Source organism: Choloepus didactylus, chromosome 8 (genome assembly GCF_015220235.1).
Source record: "Choloepus didactylus isolate mChoDid1 chromosome 8, mChoDid1.pri, whole genome shotgun sequence".
NCBI classification, from domain to species: Eukaryota; Metazoa; Chordata; class Mammalia; order Pilosa; family Megalonychidae; genus Choloepus; species Choloepus didactylus.
The window spans coordinates 18,380,454-18,403,076 of NC_051314.1; the positions used below are offsets into that span (position 1 = coordinate 18,380,454).

Consider the following 22,623-nt stretch of genomic DNA (forward strand, 5'->3'; position numbering starts at 1 on the left):
TCCAGTGCTTACAAGCTGGCCACTTTATTATTTTTTTAACTATTACTTTATTTGTCAAATAAAAAAAAATTCCAAATAAAGCAAAGCAAAGGAAAAAGCAAATATCCTGAAATAACTTCATTCCTTCCAATATACTCCTATCATACCAAAAGAAAATTAATGAACCATAGTCACACCTGAGCATTCCCATAACATCACCCTCAATATCTTGTCTGTTCTTATTAGATTATTGTTCCCCCTCACTAGCTGCTGTCTATCTCTAGATCCCCTACATTCTACAATATAAGACACCTATTTTACATTTTTCACAGAGTTCACATTAGTGGTAACATACATTATTTCTCCTTTGTGTCTGGCTTATTTCACTCAGCATTATGTGTGTATGTGTGAAATTAATCACTTTAGGTGTGGAGCCTCGCTTTCTTCGTCTATAAAAGATGAGGATGGTGCATACCATAAGTTGTCACAGGAATTAAGCAGAATATGGTAGAGTTTCTGGGATGAGTTGAGGATGAAATATTATGTAGTGTTAAGAACCTGGGCCCTTGGTAAGACTTCCTGGGTTTAAACCCCAGCTCCTCCACTTTCTGGTTGTGAGAAGTTGGGCAAGAGCTTGACTTGGAGCCTTGGTTTACTCCTCTCTAGAATGGGGCTATCAATAGCACCCACACTATGGGATTGTTAGGCTCTGCTAAGATAATGCAGGTGAAGCTCCTCGCCTAGTGTCCAGTGCATAGGAAAGTTTCATTCAGTGTTTGCCATTGTTGTTATTATTGCTGTTATTATTACTTTGGGTTACGTGACTTCCCATTGGAAGACTCTATCCCAGACACACTGAAACAGTATGAACAAGGAAAGAAACCCAAGGGTTTAGACCCCCAGTCTCCTTACTTCCCCCATGGCCTTAATTCCTGTCCTCCCAGACTAGGTTCAAGATTCTCCAGCTTTCAGGGTTATCATTTTTCAGGGTAAAGCAAGGAGGAGAGGATTACAGCCTGTTGCCTCTTTCTATGTCAGCCTGTGTATTTCTGTAGATGTCAAAAACTGATCAGTGTAAAGCTATAGATCATCTGGTTCAGAGATCCTCATTTTACAGGTGAGGAAACCGAGGCTCAGATCAGGATCACAGACCCAGATGGCAGAAGGATTAGTGTTCTTTCCCCTACATGCGTTGTTAGTTGGCCTACCCAGCACCCCTCCCAACCTCTTCTCCCTCAGCAGCTAGAGTTCAGTGAGGTGTCAGTGTGATCCCATTTTGGCCAATGAGATCTAAGTGGAAGTCTGCTGGGGGCTGAGAGTGGGTCTTCTAAGAAAGGTTTGGCTTTACTGGTAAAAGAGATAGGTACAATTGTCTTTCTTCTCCCTTTCATCCTGGCTGGAATGTGGGCATGATGCCTGGAGCTGTAGCAGTCATCTTATAACCATGATGGAAAGGCCAAGGGCATTGCAGACACTACTCTGACATTATTGAACTACTGAATTGGCAGTGGCAGCCCCTCGTTCATTTGGATTAATCAGGTGTTTTGTTACCTGCAGCGGAAAGCATCTCTAACTGATAGACCCCCGCCTCCTTGTTGAATTCCCTCCTAGAGGGGAAGCACTGAGGCCCTGGGCGGGAGGGTGGTAGGGGAGGAAACACTGGCTGCTCACCTAGGGCACTAACCCTTTGATCAAGCCATTTTTAGAAGCAGCTTTCAGTTCTCACTTGCCCTGGGAGCCTCATTCCAGCCCGTGACTTAGGGCTGAAAGCGCAGTTACCAGTTAATAATACTGGCTGCTGTGAGATAATGTGTGCGGCCTCTCCTTGCTGAACAGTGGTCTATGGAAACACGGTTTTATTATTATTAACCCTCCCCAGACCCCCTGAGCCTCCAGGAGCCAATGAGAACAAATCTTCCCACTCTTCTGAGAGACAGTGAGAGGAATGTAGTTTTGATTTAATTCTTAGCCCCTCTGAAATGTGCCTGTGCTGCTGGGCGGTGGGAGGAGGAGAGAGCGCAGCGAGAACCCCTCTCCCGGAAGGGGAGGAGAGAAGGGGCAGGTGGCGAGCATGAAGCACCACTTAAAGGCCCATCTCCATGTGACAGTCTCTAAGTAATTGAAAATATAATCAAATGTAGTCTTGAATAAAATCAACAGTCCCACTTCCGCCTTCTTCCCTGAACTCCCACCTCTTCTTCCACCATATTCAGGGGAAAAGGTCTTAGGGAAGACTGCCCTTCTGTTGATTCCGCCAGCTTTTCAGGAAGCTGAAATTATGGCTTAAGTGACCTCTTAGCTCAAATTGGCAGTGGCAGCCCCTTGTTCATTTGGATTAATCAAGTGTTTTGTTAGCTGCAGCAGAAAGCATCCCTAACTGATAGACACCCCCCCTCCCCTTGTTGAATTCCCTCTTTGAGGGGAAGCACTGAGACCCGGAGCAGGAGGGTGGGAGGGGTTGCTGACCATGGAGAGGAATCAGAGCAGAGACTTTGCCGTACCTGTCTCCATGAGGCAGAGGCTGCTTGGGTGGTGATTAAGGGATGTATGTGATGCTATAATTTCTGGGTTCCAAACCTGGCTCTGCCACTTAGTAGCTGTGTGACCCTGGGCAAGTTAATTTGCCTTTATATGTCTCAGTCTCTGTTAAGGGTTGAATTTTGTCTCCCCCAAAAGACATCTTCAAGTCCCAGTCCCCAGTACCTCAGAATGTGTTCTTGTTTAGAAATAGGGTCCTAAAGATGGAATAAGACTGGTTGACATGAGGTCCCACTGGAGTAGGGGGGCCTGTTCATCCAATATCACTGGCATCCTGATAAGAACGGAGAATTGTACACAGACAGCCAGCAGGGAGAACACCCTGTGACGACAGAGGCAGAGAATGTCAAGGATCGCCAGCAAGCTACCACCAGAGCAGAAGAGACCAAGAATTCTCCCCTGCAGATTTTAGAGGGAGCATGGTCCTACTAATACCTTGATGTCTGTTTTCTGGCCTCCAGAATTGTGAGACAACACATTCCTGTTGTTTTAAGCCACCCAGTTTGTGGTACTTAGTTATGGTAGCCCTAGGAAGCTAGAAGAGTCTCCTTATCTATAAGCTGGGGAGCATAATAATACCTATCTCCAGAGGTTGTTGGGAAGTTTAAATGAGACACTTATCTGTTTTGGTTTGCTAAAGCTGCCAGAATGCAATATACCAGAAATGGGTTGGCTTTTAAAATGGGGATTTATTAGCTTACAAATTTACAGTCCTAAGGCCATGAAAATATTCAAATTAAGGCAGCAACAGGATGATACCTTCTCTGAAGACAGGCTGCTGGCATCTGGGACACGTCTGTCACATGGGAAGGCATGTGGCTGGCATCAGCTGGTTCTTCTCTCTTGGGTTTCATTGTTTTCAGCTTCTGGCTTGAGTGGTTTCCACTTTCATCCCCTCGGGGGCTTTGTCTCTGAGCTCTCTGGGCTTTTACTGTGTCTTTTATCCTCTCATAAAGGACTACAGAAAAAGGATTAAGACCCCACCTTGAATGGGGTGGGTCACATCTCATTTGAAATAACCTAACCAAAAGGTCCCACCCACAACAGGTCTGTACCCACAGGAATGGAGTAACAGAACATGGCCTTTTCTGGGGTACATAATAGCTCCAAATTACCACACTATGGGTTGTGCAAATAGTTGTACACACTTCCCCATGATGTGGCTCTGTGTGGGTTAGTTAGCTGTGTCACCCACTGTGCCTGGAAGAGAGCTGAGATATGGTTAATAGCTGGGAAGAATAATTATAGTAGAAGTAGCAGTAGAAAGAGCAGCCTACAATTGTTGAGCACTCACTCTTACCAAGGCATTTTTATAAAGCTTGTTGTATCTATTATGTCATCTACTTCCCATGCCAACACCATTCATTCATTGGTTCATTCACTCATTCATTCCCTATGGTTATTGATGCCTGTGCTGTGCCAGGTTTTGTGCATACAGTGGGGAACCCAAGAAACAAGGTCCTTGCTCCAAAAGAGTTAAATTAGTTACATTCTCTCTGGGAGACAGACAATAAACTAGCAACAGTGTATCTGTAGTGTAACATTATGAAGCAACTGGATAGGTTCTCTGAAGGGAAGCTGGGTAGGTTGGGAATGAGCATTATGGGAGGGTGGTCAGGGGAGGCCACCTTTGGGTGGAGACCTGGATGATGGAGAAGCAGGCCATGCCCCTCTCTGGATCAGGAGGGTTGGGTAGGCGTCCCTGCTCTCAGGGGCCTTCTGTTTTGGTGGGAGATTCAGATGTGAAACCTGCAGCTATAATTAAGGGTGATGAAAGTTGTGATAGGTCAAGGTTAGGGCACTCTGAGGACACAGAGCAGGGGAGCTGGACTCTGTGAGTTACAGAAACCCCACTCAACTGGGATAATCATAAAGGGGACTTCCAGGCTCAGATAAGTGACAAGTTGGGGTAGGGCTGCCTTCAGGTGTGATCAAATCCTAATGTTCAAATGGTGGCTTTAGGACTATGTCCCTGCTCATTGCTCACTCAGCTTGCCTCTGTTCTTAGCAGGCTCTCAAAGTGGTGCCCTCAGCATCTCTCCCTTTAGTAATCCCAGTAGAAGGGGAAATGCCTTTCCCAGTGACTCCAACAAAAGTCCCAGAGTTCCTTTGCCCTGGCCTTGCTTGGGTCAGTTGGTCTATTTGCACATCAATCAGTAGGAAGGAAAACTCTGATAGGCCAGGCTGAGTCAAGTGCCCATCCCTGAACGTGGAGTGGGGGGGTCAGTCCTGTCCAAACCACAGGAGGTGAAAGTCAGTTTCCTGAAGGAAACGCAGGCTGGTGTGACAGGAGAAGGGATCCAGTAGGGACCAGGCACAGGACAGAGACCTGGTGGAAGTGACCTTTAAGCAAGTTCTTCAGGGTTACAGCTGAAGAGGGTGGAGAGAAGCTATGGGGTTGGGAAGAGAATCATGGACTCTCAGGGTTGAAACGGGTCTTGAAGTTAGGGATCAGTATAATTTATCCTCCACTTTGGGGCAGTTCAGAGAAAGAGAGGAGCACTATTATCAGTTACACTGGGACAACCGACCAGACAGGGACTGCCTAACCAAAAGGTCCCACCCACATTCCCATAACATCACCCTCAATATCTTGTCTGTTCTTATTAGATTATTGTTCCCCCTCACTAGCTGCTGTCTATCTCTAGATCCCCTACATTCTACAATATAAGACACTTATGTTGCATTTTTCACAGAGTTCGCCTTAGTGGTAACATACAATATTTCTCCTTTTGTGTCTGGCTTATTTCACTCAGCGTTATGTGTGTATGTGTGAAATTAAAGTATTTCACTTTAGGTGTGGCATGTAATGTCTTGGAGCCTCGCTTTCTTCGTCTATAAAAGATAAGGATGGTGCATACCGTAAGTTGTCATAGGAATTAAGCAGAATATGGTAGAGTTTCTGGGATGAGTTGAGGATGAAATATTATGTAGTGTTAAGAACCTCGGCCCTTGGTAAGACTTCCTGGGTTTAAACCTCAGCTCCTCCACTTTCTGGTTGTGAGAAGTTGGGCAAGGGCTTGACTTGGAGCCTTGGTTTACTCCTGTCTAGAATGGGGCTATCAATAGCATCAGTGATGACCTGGGCAATGTACTAAGCATTTTATTCATTCATTAATCCATTCTTGGAGCATCTAATATGTACCAGGCACTGTAGTAGGCAGGAATACAATAGCAACTAAAGTACCTGCCCACATAGGGTTACATTTTAATGAGGGAGACAAGTAATGAAAAATGGAATAAAAAGATGCATACCATCTTATAACATTGCATGATACAATGCCATGTAAGGTAAGATAATGTAACACATAATATAATTTATGATATAATATAGGGTACCTTATCCCATTTAATTCTCACCATGTGTATAAGCTAGAATTCTCTAGTGAAACTGAACCAACAAGAGATAACTGTAAATATAAGATTTTATAAAAGTGTCTTACTCCACTGTGGGTATGCACGCGTCCAAATTCTGTAGGGCAGGCAGCAAACCAGCAACTCCGATGAAGGTGTTCGATGAACTCCTCAGGAGACACTGACTAGCTGAAGAAGAAGTGAAGGTCTTTTCTCATTCTCCCTTAAAAGTCTTCATCTGTTTGGATTAAATCCAGCTGATCGCATTCTCTCATTGTGGAAGACACGCCCTTTGTTGATGTAATCAGTCACAGCTGCAGTCAGCTGACTGATGATTTACTAAACCAGCCTTCTGGTTTATTAATCAGCCACAAATGTCCTTGCAGTGATGGTTAGGCCAGTGCTTGTGTGACCAGATACTTGGACACCGTCACCTGGCCAAGTTGACACATGAACCTAACCATCATACCATGTAATATGGGTGTTTTTTTTTTTATTTTATTTTAAAAGTGAGGAAACTAGGGCTGAGAAATTATGTAACTTGCTTAAGGCAGCATAGCTATTGAGCAGCACAGCCATTGTTTGAAATTGTGGTCCAACCCCTACATGGCACAGCCTCCCTGGCGGTTAGTTGGAAGATGTGCGTTTGTATCGCAGTTTTGCACATGCTCACTGTGCACTTGGACGTGTCGTTTCACCTCTGCAAGCCTCAGGGGTCTTTGAGAGGATTGCCCTGAGCACTATGGGTGAAGAAGGCTGTTTGCAGAGTTCTATAAAACCCTTCAACTTCCACATCTGCTTCTGTGACACGTCCCACAGGGCAGGGACAGTTGAGAAATTTGTCCCAGTGCTAAGTCTTAATGTGCTAGATTGTCCCTTGTGCACATCTGATTGAATTTTCCCTGTTGCTCTGAAGAGGGACACCAGCTCCAGAGGGCACTGGACCGCACACAGCAGGAGGGCATGAGATAGGTCTGGTTGTGTGATAAAAGGAAAGTGTTTCCCAAAGGTTATCTCTTAACAAGCTGCATGCAGATTAACCATTTGAGTTGCAGTACATAAAGGTGGCCCCACCAGCACGGTGGTCAGAAGGAAATATCAACAACATGACGAATTATGGAAATTGCATAATGCATAATTAGTCAGTAATCATGACTTTGCCAAGTGTGCCTGTTAATTTTTATGTAAGAACCACTCTTTTGAAAGTTTAGGTTAATGATGTGTCAGGGTAAAGGAGAAGGAGAGAGGAGTAGGTAGAGGTAGTAGAGGAGGAGGATGAAGGAGGAGAAAGAAGAATGAAGAGGAGGGAGAGTAGGAGCAAAAGGAGAATAAGGAGGGGGTAGAAGAGGGGAGACAGAGGAGGAGGAAGAGGATCAGAAGGGGGATGGGTGGGAGGAGGAGGAGGAGTGTTGGAGAGGCAGGAGATGTCACGCATGGAGAGATGGAGGTGGAGGGGCCCACCAGGTGGCTTCAGAAGGTGGATCATGTCAAACTTGCTGGCTTCCTGTGTCTATCCCGGAACCAAAGCTTTTGCGTTGGGTGTTGACACATTTCCTTAATAGAAGGCATTATCATTTTACAGCCTCCCTGGAGGTTCTTGGCATGTCTCATTTTGCTTGAATAAATTATTAATTTGGTCTAATTAGGCTCATCCAGCAGCTGGGAGGCAGGTTGGGCTAATTCGGGATTCCTATGTGAGTCTGCAAGCATGCCTGGCTCGTGGGGATGGGGTTTGGGGGAGGGCCCTCCCTTGAAGGGGAGATGAGACAGAAGGGAGGGAGATGGAGATGAGAGGTAAGGTTTTATCCAACTCCATTCACTCGTGACTATTTCTTCACGAGTTGTGAAGTTGCCGACTGAGTTGTGAGTGCTGAGAACCTATCACTTTCTTTGGACACATGGATTCTTAATTTTGCCTGCAGAATTGCCTAGGTGAAAAGAGGACATGGTTCAACAGAGTGGATGGCATCAAGCTGTTCCTCAGTCCTGCATTTAAGGCATTTCACAATTAGGCATGGGTCCACCAAGTTTATCCCCTTCAGTTTCCAGACTCCCAAAGACGACTTGAGCTGCACAGGCTTTGGAGTGGGACAGCCCTGCGTTCAGAACCTACCTCCACCCCACACAGCCTTTTGAACTGCACAACATCATGTCAACTCTCCATGGCCTCGGCCACACCGGAAAATTGCTACCTGCCCATGTGCCATTACTGCAAAGGTGAATTGAGATGATAAATATATGTAAACTTCCCAGTGTGGTATCTGATGTACTGTAGGTATTCAATAGGTGGTAGCCGTAAAGTTTGTGCGAGAAGCAGGCAGAACTGATTACAGCTATTTTATGCACAAGGAAATTAACATTGGTGGAGATGACATGACACGACAAGACTGACTAGACCGAGACCCTGTCCACTGGTGTTCCAGCCCCACGAGGCCACCTCTCAAGATCAACAGTGGTGTTTTCTGTTTATTTCTTTTGGGACAAAAATTTGAGTTTCCTCAGGCATATGCAATGAGACAAACGTGCATAGGAGCACTGATTATTTTTTAATGGCATTCAGATCCCTCTGACATTATTCCCCATTGTCATTAGATTTCGGGATTTAACTTGTTTTGGGGAGAGCAAAATCATGTTCATGGATTTTCCAGCGGTTGACAACTAGTTTCTGCTGGGGCACACTGGTGCTCTTCCAGGCCAGGAGCTGCTTTTCATCTCGGTGTCCCCAGCTCAAGGCACGGCACCTGGTGGCCTTTCTGAAACGTCTTGGTGAATGAAGAAAAGACACTCGGCAACAAAGCTGCAGAGACTATAATTAAATCTTCCCTGCGTGTTCAGAAGGCTCTTGCAGCCCCTCAAGGCCATCACTTTAGATCCATCAACACACATAATACACATCAGTCACTGTTGCACTGCTGCAGTGCCCAAGGGCCAGGTCAGAATCAGAGAGTCAGAAACCGCCCAATGCCCTGGTATTACCAGCGGGGACACTGAGGCCCAGAAGAAGAAAGTAATGTGTGCCAGTTCACCTAGATCTAACTCTTCCCTCTCCATGGCCCTTTCATCAAATGGTCCGACATTGTTGAGTCTTCCATTAATATATATTTTTTGTCAATCCCTTCTCCATCCTCCACTTTTCCAGATCCTTCCTCACCACTTCATGCTGTTGCTGCAGTGCCCTCCCCCCAGGGAGTCCTGTTTCACTGAGAGACAGAGTCTCCTGAACAGGGTTTCTTAAAAAAAAAAAAAAGATTGTGGCTTTTTAATGTCTACTCTTTGTCTAAGGAAAGCAAATCTACATGAGCTTGCTTGAGAAAAATATGTTTGTGTGTGTGTGGGAGGAAGGGCTTGCAAAATTTGTAGAAGTGCTTAGAAAAGAGCCTGATACACAATGCTATATAAGCGTTTGTTGCTGTTATTATTATTATTGTTTGTTGTTATTGTTATTTTTTAGCTCAATAATAATAATTTAGCTCTAATGGAAACTAAGGATAACAAACCTATGCAGTCAGACCTCATGGGAACTGAAATTGAGACTCTGCAAATGTGTTACCTCTTTCAGGAAATGTTTCTAGCACCCCTTTTGATTCTCAGAATGGCTCACAACCCCCAAATGGTCAGGAACAACTATCCCAGTTCTTATCAGTTTGGTCCTTGGATCGAGCCAGACATCAGAAAGGCTGTGGGTATGGACTTGACCTTGCTTTCTTTTTCATACTGGCCTTCATTTAAGGGCATTATAAGAAACTAGAGCAGAAAATAATAGGGATATTGAAAGTGTTGCCTATCACCCTGCATGCTTCTCTTTATTGGGGAATGATTTCTCTCAGGTCTCTGGACCAGGGAATGCCATCATTCTCTCAACCAACTAGTTTGTATTTAATGCTTTGGATATTAGGAATGTTATAATGATGACTGTTTTCTTCTTTGCTTTTGCTGCTAGGAGTCTCAGAGTCTATTCTCCAGAGTTTGTGGATGCATTTTGGGTGCTAATTCTACTTCATCTTACATTTTCATCCTGTTTTCCTTTTGCTCTGATTCCTCATTTAACAATTCTGTTTACTATCTGCCTCTCTAAGCTGCATTGGTTCACTGACTGGTTATCAAGTAGGCTATCAGTGAACAAATATTCACCCATCTCCTGGTTCTACCCAACCAGACTCCAGAAGACTGAGTCAGAACAGAGACCACCTATAGGCTGCCAGGCAGCCCCATTCTCCAATCCAGGAGATTCATTCATTCTTTCAACAATTATGCCTTGAGCCCCATGATGGGGCAGGCGTAGTTCTGGGTCTAGCATGGTTTCTCTAGAAAGTGGAGCCTGAGGGAGTGTAACCCAGGGAGTGAGGGAAGAGAGGAGAGCCGGTATAAGGGAAGATTGGGGCTTAGATATCCCTGAGAAGAGCTCTGTATGTCCCTTCCTCCTAGGGAAGAATAAATGATAGGATTTCACAGTTAATTTTGTTATCTGAGAGCAGAAGGAACATGTGCCCCTTTTCCCACATAAGGCCTGGGAAAACAGCAAGACCCAGTGATTCCCCTGTGCCCCATTATTCCTTGAAGGACTGGGTAAAAATGTGTCCAGGCAGAAGTTACTGAGAGAGCCTCTTAGGGTTCCCGTGTGCCCCAGGAACGTGGGGAGCAGAGGAATGATTTTTCTGGACCCCACTGGCTCTGATGGAATTTAAGTGTAAGACAGCTTGGAGGCTTTGCTACTGGGACCAAGACACACAACAGTGTGGATTCTCTGAAGATGCCAGATGGACAGATGAGAATGTCTGAGGATCGGATTCTGCTCTCTACATCCTGCACCTTGATGTTATTTAAGTTTTTGAGAATGTGGGTACTACCCAGTAGGAAAGGAGACCTAGAAACTGAATGAACAAAATGAAGCTTGAGAATGAAATCAAATTCAGTAATGGCAACAACAAAACAAAACCGTAAACCTTTATTTGTTGCATCTCTGAGGTTTTGGACTGTAATTCCATCTACAATGGTGGCTGTTATTAGTATTGGGATATCATAACCTTTACCTTGGACCTCTCCAGCCTTCCTTGCTTGCCTGATTTTTAAGGGAGTCTCACCTGTCTTTTTATCAACTGTATTACGTTATGTTGTACCCTTTCTTTAGTCGATGTTCTGTAATGGTTGAATTACATGGTTGAATTAGTTGACCTACAGGGCCAACTAAAGTTGTGCTAGTTTGCCTCCTGGCTGTGAAGTCAGGATGCCTCGTCTGCGTTCTGTTTCAGTTCTGGGTTGGTGTTTATATTCCACTGTTTGTAACACAAGTAGGAGCCGGATGGGAAGACCCAATGGGGAGGGGGAAGCTCAGTGGAGAGAATCCTAGGTCTTCATCTAGTATCTTCCCTTCCTTCCTGAAGCACTTGTTTGCACTCTTCCTTAATCACCCTCAGAACATTCTTATTTATTTTGCAGCAAGTGAGCCACTCCCATCATGTGCTTACAGTGAGTGCATCGGAGGAAGTAGTGAGAGAGGAGGCCAGAACAGTAATTTAGAGCCAGGTCATGGAAGACCGTCAATACAAAGGTGAGTGTTTGAACAGGATCCTGCAGGCCGGGCATGTGAGATTGGGGAGGTATTTGGGATTTAAAGCCTGGGAAAGAAAAACTTGATAAAAATGCTGTTTTAAATCTTTAAAACAGCAGTTGTCAGTACAAGAAAGTTTTCAGGACCATGTTCAAAGTAGGTTATATAGTAGGAAGACCCTAGACCTAGCTACTGGAATTTTCCATGATGATAGAAAATGTTATTTGGTCATGAGTGCCTGTGATCAGAACATCAAGGACATATACTGTTTCAGAAGTCCCCTCTTGAATCTGATTTCCCTAACAGACATCTGCACAGACACAAATAACTTCATTCACGTGTTAGAACAGTGTTTGAATGGACAGAGTTTTAAGGACATTTAATACAATCAATTTCTTGAACTTCGATTTGAGTTAAAAAAAATATCTATTCAAGCTCTGAGTATTCTACTTACAGAATTTTGTGCCTAGCCCACTTCTTTTGGCACAAAGGCAAAATACTATTTCTATTTGCTTTATTCCCCATTATTTTGCAGTTTCAACATGATTGTGTGCCCCAGTCATTTCATTGTTAGTTCAAGGCTGCATTTCTTTCACTCTCAGCCTTTTTCGAGTTTCATTTTCTCTCTTTATGTTCTTGAGTATAGTTTCAAGATGTAGGATATTCCTTCCCCAAATCCACAGCGATTACCCCCTAGAAAACATCACTACTCTTAGGGGTTGTTTTTGGCTTTCAGCAACTGAAAGAGCACCTATGTATGCTTTCGGCATGTCATCACCCTGCAAGAGAATGGGACAAACAATATATATGATCAATTTAGGAATGCAACAAGCCCTGATGCTAAAAACATAGGGTGTATGCAGATTATGTTGGTGAGAAACAGAAAAAAGTATTTCTGAATGAGATAGGGAGATGGTGCTAGTTTATCATAATCACAGTCTCCTATTCCTGTGGTTATAAAAGCATGCATGGCCATATTCAAGTCACATTTAGTGGCACGTGTTATTCTGTGAAGTAGTCACTATGATGACACCTTGGTCAAACCCAAGAGCCACCTGGATCATTGTCGTGCCTCCGTCAGGAGCCATGGGTCGTGCAGTGGGGGGCACACATTGTTCTTATTAGGGAGCCCCAAACATGGAGCTGCAGAAGGCCCTGGCAATGTCTGTGTGTTGCTTTTGCAGAAGGAGCCTTGAACCAAAGCAGGGATGCAGGGTCTGTCCTGAGCTCGGCCGTGGCAGAGCGGAGTGGCCTTGAATAATGATCTTATTGTCTCGTTTATGACATCAGAGGGTTGGATCCCTAGATGACCTCCAAGGCCTCTCCAGCTCTAAGATACTAGGATTCTGAGAAAAGCAAAATGAAGGGGAATTATTAAAAACAAAATGAAACAAATGTAAGAATGAAGGATGAGTAAGCTTCTAGGCTCAGCATATGCATTTGATTTGATAACATGAACTGATAGGCTACGAAAAACAGTTTAATAACTTTGGACATTGGACTCATCCTGGGGGAATGGAGTTTTAAGAAGAATAGTCTTGTTTTTCTGGAATTGAGGAACTAGGAAGCTAAAAAAACAAACATAGGAAAACAAAACAGATTTTTTTTTTGACTTTTTATTTAAGAAAAAGAGACCAATTATCCTATCTAAAGTGATGTAGGTCAAGGGGGCATGAAGCCATAAAAATGCAAATTCCAGGGCATGGTGGAGGGTATGTCCAGTCTCCACCACCTCCTACATCTTCCTTACCTCAGGGTTTCCAATGGTGGTGCTGAGACTTGGCAAGAATTGAAATATCCAAATCCAGCACATCCTTAAAAGACCAGCTCTAGTGTCTCTTCCCCATGAAGCCTTCCAGAACTCCTCTAGCCCCCAGGCTCCCATTGTAATATTTATCTGTTCACATTTTAAGGCTCACATCACTTTCTTACCTGGACTGAGAATTAGTGGTCCTGCCTTATCTGTCCCACTGGACTGCAAGCTTTCTGAGGGTGGGAAACACTTTATCTCCAAAATACAGTGGCTTCTCAAAATGTGTTGGTTAAATGACCTAATACAGTGAATCACTGGGACTTAGGAATCCTTAAAAAAAAAAAGGCTCAATACCAGTTCATGGCACTTTTCACTGGGAGAGTACTTTATTGTTTCCTTTGGAAAGAAGTATTCAGGTAGGCTAAGGGATGGGGAATTTTTAATTCTAGTGACACTCTGGGATTCTTGGGGAGAAAAAATTCATCAAGGGTCAGCTATAAAAGAAACAAAACTTAACAAGGACTTAGTAAAGTGTAGAATGTCCATCTCATTTGTATTTCAAATTAGGAGCAGGGACATCATGTATTACCCTTGGTGGGAGAGAAACTTTGGGCTTTGGCGTCAGCTGCTCTTGAGCTTGAGTCCTGGTCCTACAAATTCTTGGCTGGATAACTTTAAACAAGTTACTCATATTCTTGAGTCTCAATGGCACGGGCTTTGAATCCAAGCTCCTTGGGTTTGAATTGTGACTCGGCAAAGTACTAATGATATGACTTTGGAGAGTTACTTGTGCCTCCGTGTTTTCATCTGTAAAACCCTAGCTTTAGGGTTATTGTGAAAATTAAGTGTGTTGATACTTTTGAAAGTGCTTTGAAAAATGTCTGGCATAGAGTAAGTATTTAAGCATATTAGCTATTATTATTATTATTATTATTTTATTTTTACCTTTTGGGGTTGTTATGTGAATTAAATGACACTTTAATGGTAGTATATAATAATTTTAGCTCAAGGTTAGATACCAAAAGTCACAGAAGAGGGTAGTCAGCAAATATTATTGAGTATACTCTTCTATCCTGATTATTTTAAAAGAAGAGGGGGTGAGGAGAGAAAGAGGGTATGGCAGTGAAGAAAAAGAATAAAATGAAGAGGTAGAGAAAGGAAATAGATTGAGGGAGAGAGGAAAAGAAAGGAAAATTCCAAGGGAGAGAGCAGAAGAGGAGAGAAAAAGAGAGGAAGACAGACAGACAGACAGAGCTTCAGGTTTCTCTGAGAGGGAAACCCGAAGTCCCGCTCTTTCTGACTCACAGCAGGGAGGGGCTTAGGCGCTGTCTCCACTAGTTTGTATATTTATGAATCGGTGCTTTCTGGCTCTGTCCCTGATCTGACAGTGGCTCAGCAGTCCCACTTCGCCTGAGGCTGAGTCCCCTCCCTGTCCTTCGGGAGCAGCTGCATCAGAGCGGAGCCCCTGGACGGTTGGCAGAGGCCCGGGCTGTGCTGCCTCTGGTTCTGACTCCCCAGCCTGCTGCGCATTTGCTTATGGTAATGCCCTATCCCCTATAGAGATCAGGAAAATAGCCCCAACCCTGAGGAATCCACCCCAGCCTCCTCCATCGTTCCCAACCACCCGGCAGGCTCTCTGCGGCTGTGCCGTGCTGGGCACTTGGAAATGCTTGATGACACCCAACCCAGAGAATCAACAGAGCACCTTGGCTGTGTTTCCCGGCCCGCCTTGGATGTGTCGGCGATATTCATTGCTCTCCAATTTCCTTCTTCAGTCCAGGCTGCCCCTGGCTCTGGCAGGTATAGCAGGCTCAGCTGTGGTCCTCTAATTTCTGGGAGAAGTTGCAGATGACAGGGTTGATTTAGAAGGGAGGGGAGGAAGAAGATGGCAACTCAAAGCATTTTAATTTTTCCATTCAGACACTTCATTAATATTTGGCCAGAGATACCTGACTCCGTGCAGCTGTGCAAATAGCCCAGTCCCTGGGGCTGCCAGCTTCTCACTGGCTGCCGTGGCAGCCAAAGGCATGACCATGTCATTCTGCCCATCAGCTTCTGCCCAGGACATTCCTTCTTGGTGTCTTGGTGGACATCTCAGGGATGGGAGCTCTGAGAATGGAGGCCAGCTGTTGAAAGGCCATGCAAGGGGCAGTGGGGGACAGCCAGGCTTGGGAGGATGCAGAGGAATCAGGCCAGGCAGCCACAGCTAGGTCAGGTGTAAGTGCAGAGCCTGGGCAGGGCAGGCAGTGGGTCTGGGCCAGAAGACAGGTGCGGACCAGCTGAGCCACTCTGGGCTCAGGTAGGGACATGGTGTGTTCTCCTATCTCCTGAGCACCGCATGTGTGCCATGCGTGTAGCTCTGTCCATACATTCTGTTTCCTTCCAGGTATAATGGATGAGCTGTCCCTTCTCTTTTCCAAGGCCACCCCTCCATCTATGCACTAGATGCCTCTTACTTTCTCAAGGACATCTCTCTGGCAACTCTATTCTCTCTCTCTTGCTCCTTCGATTTTCCTCTCTAAACTCTGTGTCATTGACATCAGCACACAATCATGTTGTAATATTTCCCATCTTAGACAAAACTATTCCTTGAACCCAAATCCCCCTCCTGCTATCATCCCTTTTATTTATTTATTTTTAAATTCATTTTATTGCGATATATTCACATACTATGCAGTCATACAAAACAAATCGTACATTCTGTTGTTCACAGTACCATTACATAGTTGTGCATTCATTACCAAAATCAATCCCTGACACTTTCATTACCACACACACAAAAATAACAAGAATAATAATTAAAGTGAAAAAGAGCAATTAAAGTAAATAAGAACACTGGGTGCCTTTGTTTGTTTGTTTTTTTCCTTCCCCCATTTTTCTACTCATCCATCCATAAACTAGACAAAGGGGAGTGTGGTCCATATGGCTTTCCCAATCACATTGTCACCCCTCATAATCTACACTTTTATACAATCGTCTTCAAGATTCATGGGTTCTGGGTTGTAGTTTGATAGTTTCAGGTATTTACTGCTAGCTACTCCAATGCACTAGAACCTAGAAAGTGTTGTCTATATTGTGCGTAAGAGTGCCCACCAGGGTGACTTCTCGGCTCCTTTTGGAATCTCTCTGCCACTGTAGCTTATTTCATTTCCTTTCATGTCCCCCTTTTGGTCAAGAACATGTTCTCCATCCCACGATGCTGGGTCTAGATTCCTCCCCGGGGGTCATATTCCACGTTGCCAGGGAGATTCACTCCCCTGGGTATCGCCCCTTTTATTTACTCCCCTTTAAAGAAAAACTCCTTGAAAGAGTTTGCTCTACTCACAGGCACTGATCCTGTCCCATTTGCTCTTGAATCGACCCGAACAGGCATTATTTACGGTTCCCGCTCCCCACAAACATTAACCTCCAGGGGTGCTCATCCACTGGATATTTGTGGTCTGGTCTTAATTGTCTTCTCAGCAGCTTCCATGTTGCTGGCCATTTCTTCCTTCTCTCTTGCCTTCATGGAACCACACTTCCCCAGTTTCCTGCCCAGTGCCATTCAATCCCTTGTCTGGCTCATCCTCCTCCCTTCAACTCCTAAAAGCTGACCTTCCCTTGGACCTCTCCTATGCCTTGACTCCTCTCTAGTTTATATCTTCTGCCCATATGTGACTGAACTTTAGATGTGTGCCCCCATTTCCATTTGTGTATCACACAAATATTACAAGCTTGCCACTCTGGAACATGACTCTTGAGCCTGCTCCCTCTCACTCTCACCTTGGCCCCTGACCTTTCTCCCTGATTTCCCCATCTCAGTAAATGGTTTTACAATTTCTGCTGGGTTCCATGGTGGCCCTCCAAAATTCATGTCCACCTGGCACCTGTGAGTGACTTTATTTGGAAATAGGGTCTCAGTAGATTTGGCCAGGTTAAGATGATGTCCTCTGGATCAGGTGGGGCCCTGAATCCAGTGCCTGGTGTCCTTATGGGAAGAGGGAGAAGGCTCTGTGAAGGCGGAGCAGAGATTGGACTTATACTGGCACAAGCCAAGGGTCGCCAAGAATGGCTGGCAATCACCAGGATCTGCAAGAGGCAAGGAAGGTTTCTTCCTGGAGAGCATTTAGAGGGAGCATGGTGCTGCCAGCACCTTGATTTCAGATTTCTGGCTTCCAGAACTAGGAGAGAATCCATTTCTGTTGTTTTAAGCCCCTGGTTTGGAGTCATTTTTTTTTATGGCAGCTCTAAGAAATGAATAGACCGTGCATCCATTTTTTCAACTCAGACACTCTGAAATCATCCTTAATTCTCGCTTTATTTTCTCCACTCTCACCAACTCACCGACAAACCCTATGATCCTATATACTTCCTAATTATATCTCTGTTATGTCCTCTCTCTATGTCCACTGTTGTCACCCAGCCCAAGACACAATTATCTCTCAACTGGATGTTACCAGGAGCCTTAATTACCATCTCCCTTCCACCCTTGCTCCCTCTCTCTACTGCTCTGCTTGTCTGGGTTCTTGTCCCTGGGATTCTACCTTCCATTCTTCCTCCCTCTTTCTTTCTTTCCTTCCCTCCACTCCTACAAATATTGCTTCATTCTCTTCCTTTGCTGGACACTGAGGATCCAGAGCCCTTAAGGGGTTCCCATGCAATGTTATCTTTGGTTTCTCTATGTGATGACTTCTAACTCACTGATTTTCTGCTTTGGTGTTTGCATCCTCTTGTTTGGGGACTGATATGAGCTCCTAGAAACACCATCCAGGTGCTTAAATCAAGAGCTGCTTTCCACAGTCAGGAGCTGTACCTATGGTGTATGGTAGATAATCTGGGGCAGCCAAGAAAGGGAAAGGGACAAATGGTGCATGGGAACTTAGGCCCGCAAAAGCAGGGAAGGTCAAAGTCAGGAAGTCCAATTGGGTCATCAAGACCAGAAATGGAACTCACACCATGTTCAGTTGGGCAGGTTGTGAACTACACGAGGGCATCATTACTATGGGGCAGGGGTGGGGGGCAAGTGGAGGCTGAAATCAGCCTGGGTTCCCCTGGCCACAGCACTGGCTCAGGCTGTGTCTGCCTGGAGGAAGGGGCGTCTTCGTTCTGATTCACACAAAGGTGCCCTGTGGATTACCTGAAATTCAGGCTATGCAAGCCCTGCTTCTTTTTAAAATTAATTTAATTTTTATTAGAGAAGTTGTGGGTTTATAGAACAATTATGCATGAAATACAGGATTCTAATTTACCCCCCTATTATTAACACCTTACATTGATGTGGCACATTTGATTCAATTAGTGAAAGCACATTTTTATAATTGTGTTGTTCACTGTTAGTGTAGCGATGTTTCATGGAATTAAAAAAATGCTGTTCTATTACCATTTATACAACCTAACATTTCCCCTTTTAACCACATTCAGATATATATTTCAGTGCTATTAATTACATTCAAAATCTTGTGCTACCATCACCGCCATCCATTACCAAACATTTCTGTCATTCCAAATAGGAACACTGTGTATTTTAAGCCTTAACTCCCTGTTACCTATCCTTACTCTGTCCCCCGATAACCTAGAGTCTCGATTTTCACTTTATGAGTTTGTTCGAGCTCATACAATATTTGTTAATTTGTGTCTGGCTTATTTCACTCAACATGATGTCTTCAAGATTCACCTATATTGTTACATGAATTACAACTTCCTTTTTTATTTTGAATGCAATTCTGTTGAGATATATTCACATAACATACAGTCCTTCAAAGTGTACAATCAGTTGTGCATAGTATATATAGCTGTGCCTTGATCACTGCAATCAATCTTTGAACATTTTCATTACTCCAAAAAATAAAATAAAAGTTAGAATAAAAAAGAACATCCAAAATATTTCATTCCCCTCCTCCCTGCAGTGTTCATTTACTTTTTCTTCACACTCTTTCATTTTTTTAACTTTATCAACAAATTAAAAAATAGACAGTAAAAAAACATTTCAAACAAAACCAAAACAAAGGGATAAGAAAAAACAAACAGCCTAAAATAACTACATTGCTTCCAAAATGTTCCCACCCTACCCCAAGAAAATAGATTGTAACCCAACAAAGGAATAAGAAAAACCAATAACCTAAAATAACTACATTTCTGCGAACTTGTTCTACCATACCCGAGAAATTAACAAACCATAGTTGTTCCTGAGCATTCCCATAACATTAAGTTTATCCTCCACAACTTATCTGTTATTAGATTATCATTCCCCCTTCACTATTTTCTGTCTATCACTAAGTCCCCTACATTCTATAATATAAACCATTTATTTTACATTTTTCACAGTGTTCACATTAGTGGTAACATACAATATTTCTCTTTTTGTGCCTGACTAATTTCGCCCAGCATTATGTCTTCAAGGTTCATCCGTGTTGTCATATGTTTCATGACATCATTCCTTCTTACTGCTGAGAAGTATTCCTTCGTGTGTATATACTACATTTTGTTTATCTACTCATCTGTTGAAGGACAGTTGGGTTGTTTCCATCTCTTGGCACTTGTGAATATTGCTGCTATGCACACTGGCATGCAGATATCTGTTCATGTCACTGCTTTCAGATTTTCTGGGTGTACTCCAAGAAGTGCAATTACTGGATCGAAGGGTAACTCTATCTCTAGACTGTTTTCCAAAGTGGCTGTACCATTATACAGTCCCACAAACAATGAATAAGAGTTTATTTTTGTGTAGGGTGTGAGGTAGGGGTCCTCTTTCATTCTTTTGGATATGGATATCCAGCTCTCCCATCCCCATTTGTTAAATAGACTATTATGTCCCAGTTCAGTGGTTTTGGGGGCCTTATCAAAGATCAGCTGACCATGGATCTGGGGTCTATCTCCGAATTCTCAATTCGATTCCATTGATCAATATGTCCAATTTCTCCACATCCTCTGCAGCATTTGTAGTTTCCTGTTTGTTTAATGGCAGCCATTCTAATTGGTGTGAGATGGGATCTCATTGTGGTCTTAATTTGCATTGTGGTCTTAATTTGTGAAGTTGAACATTTTTTCATGTGTTTTTTGGCCATTTGTGTTTCCTCTTCAGACACCTGTCTTTTCGTATCTTTTGCCCATTTTATAATTGGGCTCTCTGTACTATTGTCGTTGAGTTGTAGGACTTTTTTATATATGCAAGATAGCAGTCTTTTCTCAGATACATAGTTTCCAAATGGTTTTTCCCATTGATTTGGCTGCCTCTTCACCTTTTTGACAACTTCCTTTGAGGTACAGAAATTTTTAAGTTTGAGGAGTTTGCATTTATCTATTTTTCCTTTTGTTGCTTGTGCTTTGGTTATAAGGTCTAGGACGTGACCTCCTAATACAAGGTGTTGTAGATGTTTCCCTACAGTATCTTCTAGGAGTTTTATGGTACTGTTTCTTATATTGAGGTGTCTTTGATACACTTTGAGTTTATTTTTGTGTAGGGTGTGAGGTAGGGGTCCTCTTTCATTCTTTTGGATATGGATATCCAGCTCTCCCATCCCCATTTGTTAAATAGACTATTATGTCCCAGTTCAGTGGTTTTGGGGGCCTTATCAAAGATCAGCTGACCATGGATCTGGGGTCTATCTCCGAATTCTCAATTCGATTCCATTGATCAATATGTCTATCTTTGTGCCAGTTCCATGCTGTTCTGACTACTGTGGATTTATAATAAGCTTCAAAGTGTAAGTCCTCCCTCATTGCTTCTCTTTTTTAGAATGTTTTTAGCAATTCAAGGCATCTTCCCCTTCCATATAAATTTGATAACTAGCTTTTCCAAGTCTGCAAACTAGGTTGTTGGAATTTTGATAGGAACTGCATTGAATCTGTAGATGAGTTTGGGTAGAATTGATATCTTAATGACATTCAGCCTTCCTGTTCATGAACAAGGAATATTTTTCCATCTTTTTAGGTCCCCTTCTATTTCTGTCAGTAAAATTATGTAGTTTTCTGTGTATAGGTCTTTTATATCCTTGGTTAAGTTTATTCCTAGGTACTTGATTTTTTTTAGTTGCTTTTGAGAATGGTATCTTTTTCTTGAGTGTTTCTTCAATTAGGTCATTTCTAGTGTATAGAAACATTACTGACTTATGTAATGTCTTGTATCCCACTACTTTGCTAAATTTTTTTTTGTTAGCTCAAGTATCTGTGTCGTCAATTTCTCAGGGTTCTCCAAATATAAGATCATATTATCTGCAAATAATGACAGTTTTACTTCTTTTCAATTTGGATGCCTTCTACTTTTTTGTCTTGCTGGATTGCTCTTGCTAGCGCTTCTAGCACAATGTTGAATAACAGTGGTGACAGCGGGCATCCTTGTCTCATTCCTGATCATAGAGGGAAGTCTTTCAGTCTCTCACCATTGAGTACTATGCTGGTTGTGGGTTTTTCATATATGCCCTTTATCATATCGAGGAAATTTCCTTCAATTCCTACCTTTTGAAGTATTTTTATCAAAAAAGAATGATGGATTTTGTTGAATGCTTTTTCAGCATCTATTGAGATGATCACTTGATTTTTCCCTTTTGATTTGTTAATGTGTTGTATTACATTGTTTGATTTTCTTATGTTGAGTCATCCTTGCATGCCTGGAATGAACCCTGCTTGGTCATGGTGCGTGATTTTTTTTTAAATGTGTCTTTGGATTCAATTTGCAAGTATTTTGTTGAGAATTTTTGCATCTATGTTCATTAGGGAGATTGGCCTGTAGTTTCCTTTCTTGCAGCATCTTTCCCTGGTTTTGGTATTAGAGTGATGTTAGCTTCATAAAATGAGTTAGGTAGTGTTCCATTTTCTTCAATATTTTGAAAAAGTTTAAGTAAGATTGGTGTCAGTTCTTTTTGGAAAGTTTGGTAGAATTTCCCTGTGAAGCCATCTGGCCCTGGGCATTTATTTGTGAAAAGCTTTTTGATGACTGATTGGATCTTTTTGCTTGTGATTGGTTGATTGATGTCTTCTGTTTCTTCTCTGGTCAGTCTAGGTTGTACATGTGTTTCCAGGAAATTGTCTATTTCCTCTACATTACCCAGTTTGTTGCCATACAGTTGTTCATAGTATCCTTTTATTATTTTAAAAATTTCTTCAGGATCCGCAGTAATGTCGCCTCTTTCATTTATTATTTTATTTGGGTCTTATCTCTTTTTGATTTTGTCAGTCTAGCTACAGACTTGTCAATCTTGTTGATCGTCTCAAAGAACCAACTTTTGGTGTTATTTATTTTCTCTATTGTTTTTTTGTTCTCTATGTCATGTATTTCTGCTTTAATCCTTGTAATTTCTTTTCTTCTACTTGGTTTAGGATTAGTTTGCTGTTCATTTTATAGCTTCTTCAGTTGTTCCCTTTGTTCTTTGATTTTAGCTCTTTCTTCCTTTTTAATATATGCATTTAGAGCTATAAATTTCCTCCTCAATACTGCCTTTATTGCATCCCGTAAGTTTTGATATGTTGTGTTTTC

The 22,623-nt window shown here is 42.9% G+C and overlaps 1 long non-coding RNA gene across 1 annotated transcript in view; it reads left to right on the forward strand.

The window, feature by feature from the left end:
- Positions 1-22,623, forward strand: part of LOC119542137 — a 167,775-nt gene that overhangs the window by 100,060 nt on the left and 45,092 nt on the right. The window contains exon 2 of the long non-coding RNA XR_005218423.1: positions 11,308-11,419. This is a non-coding gene — a long non-coding RNA (uncharacterized LOC119542137). The remainder of the gene's footprint in view (positions 1-11,307; positions 11,420-22,623) is intronic.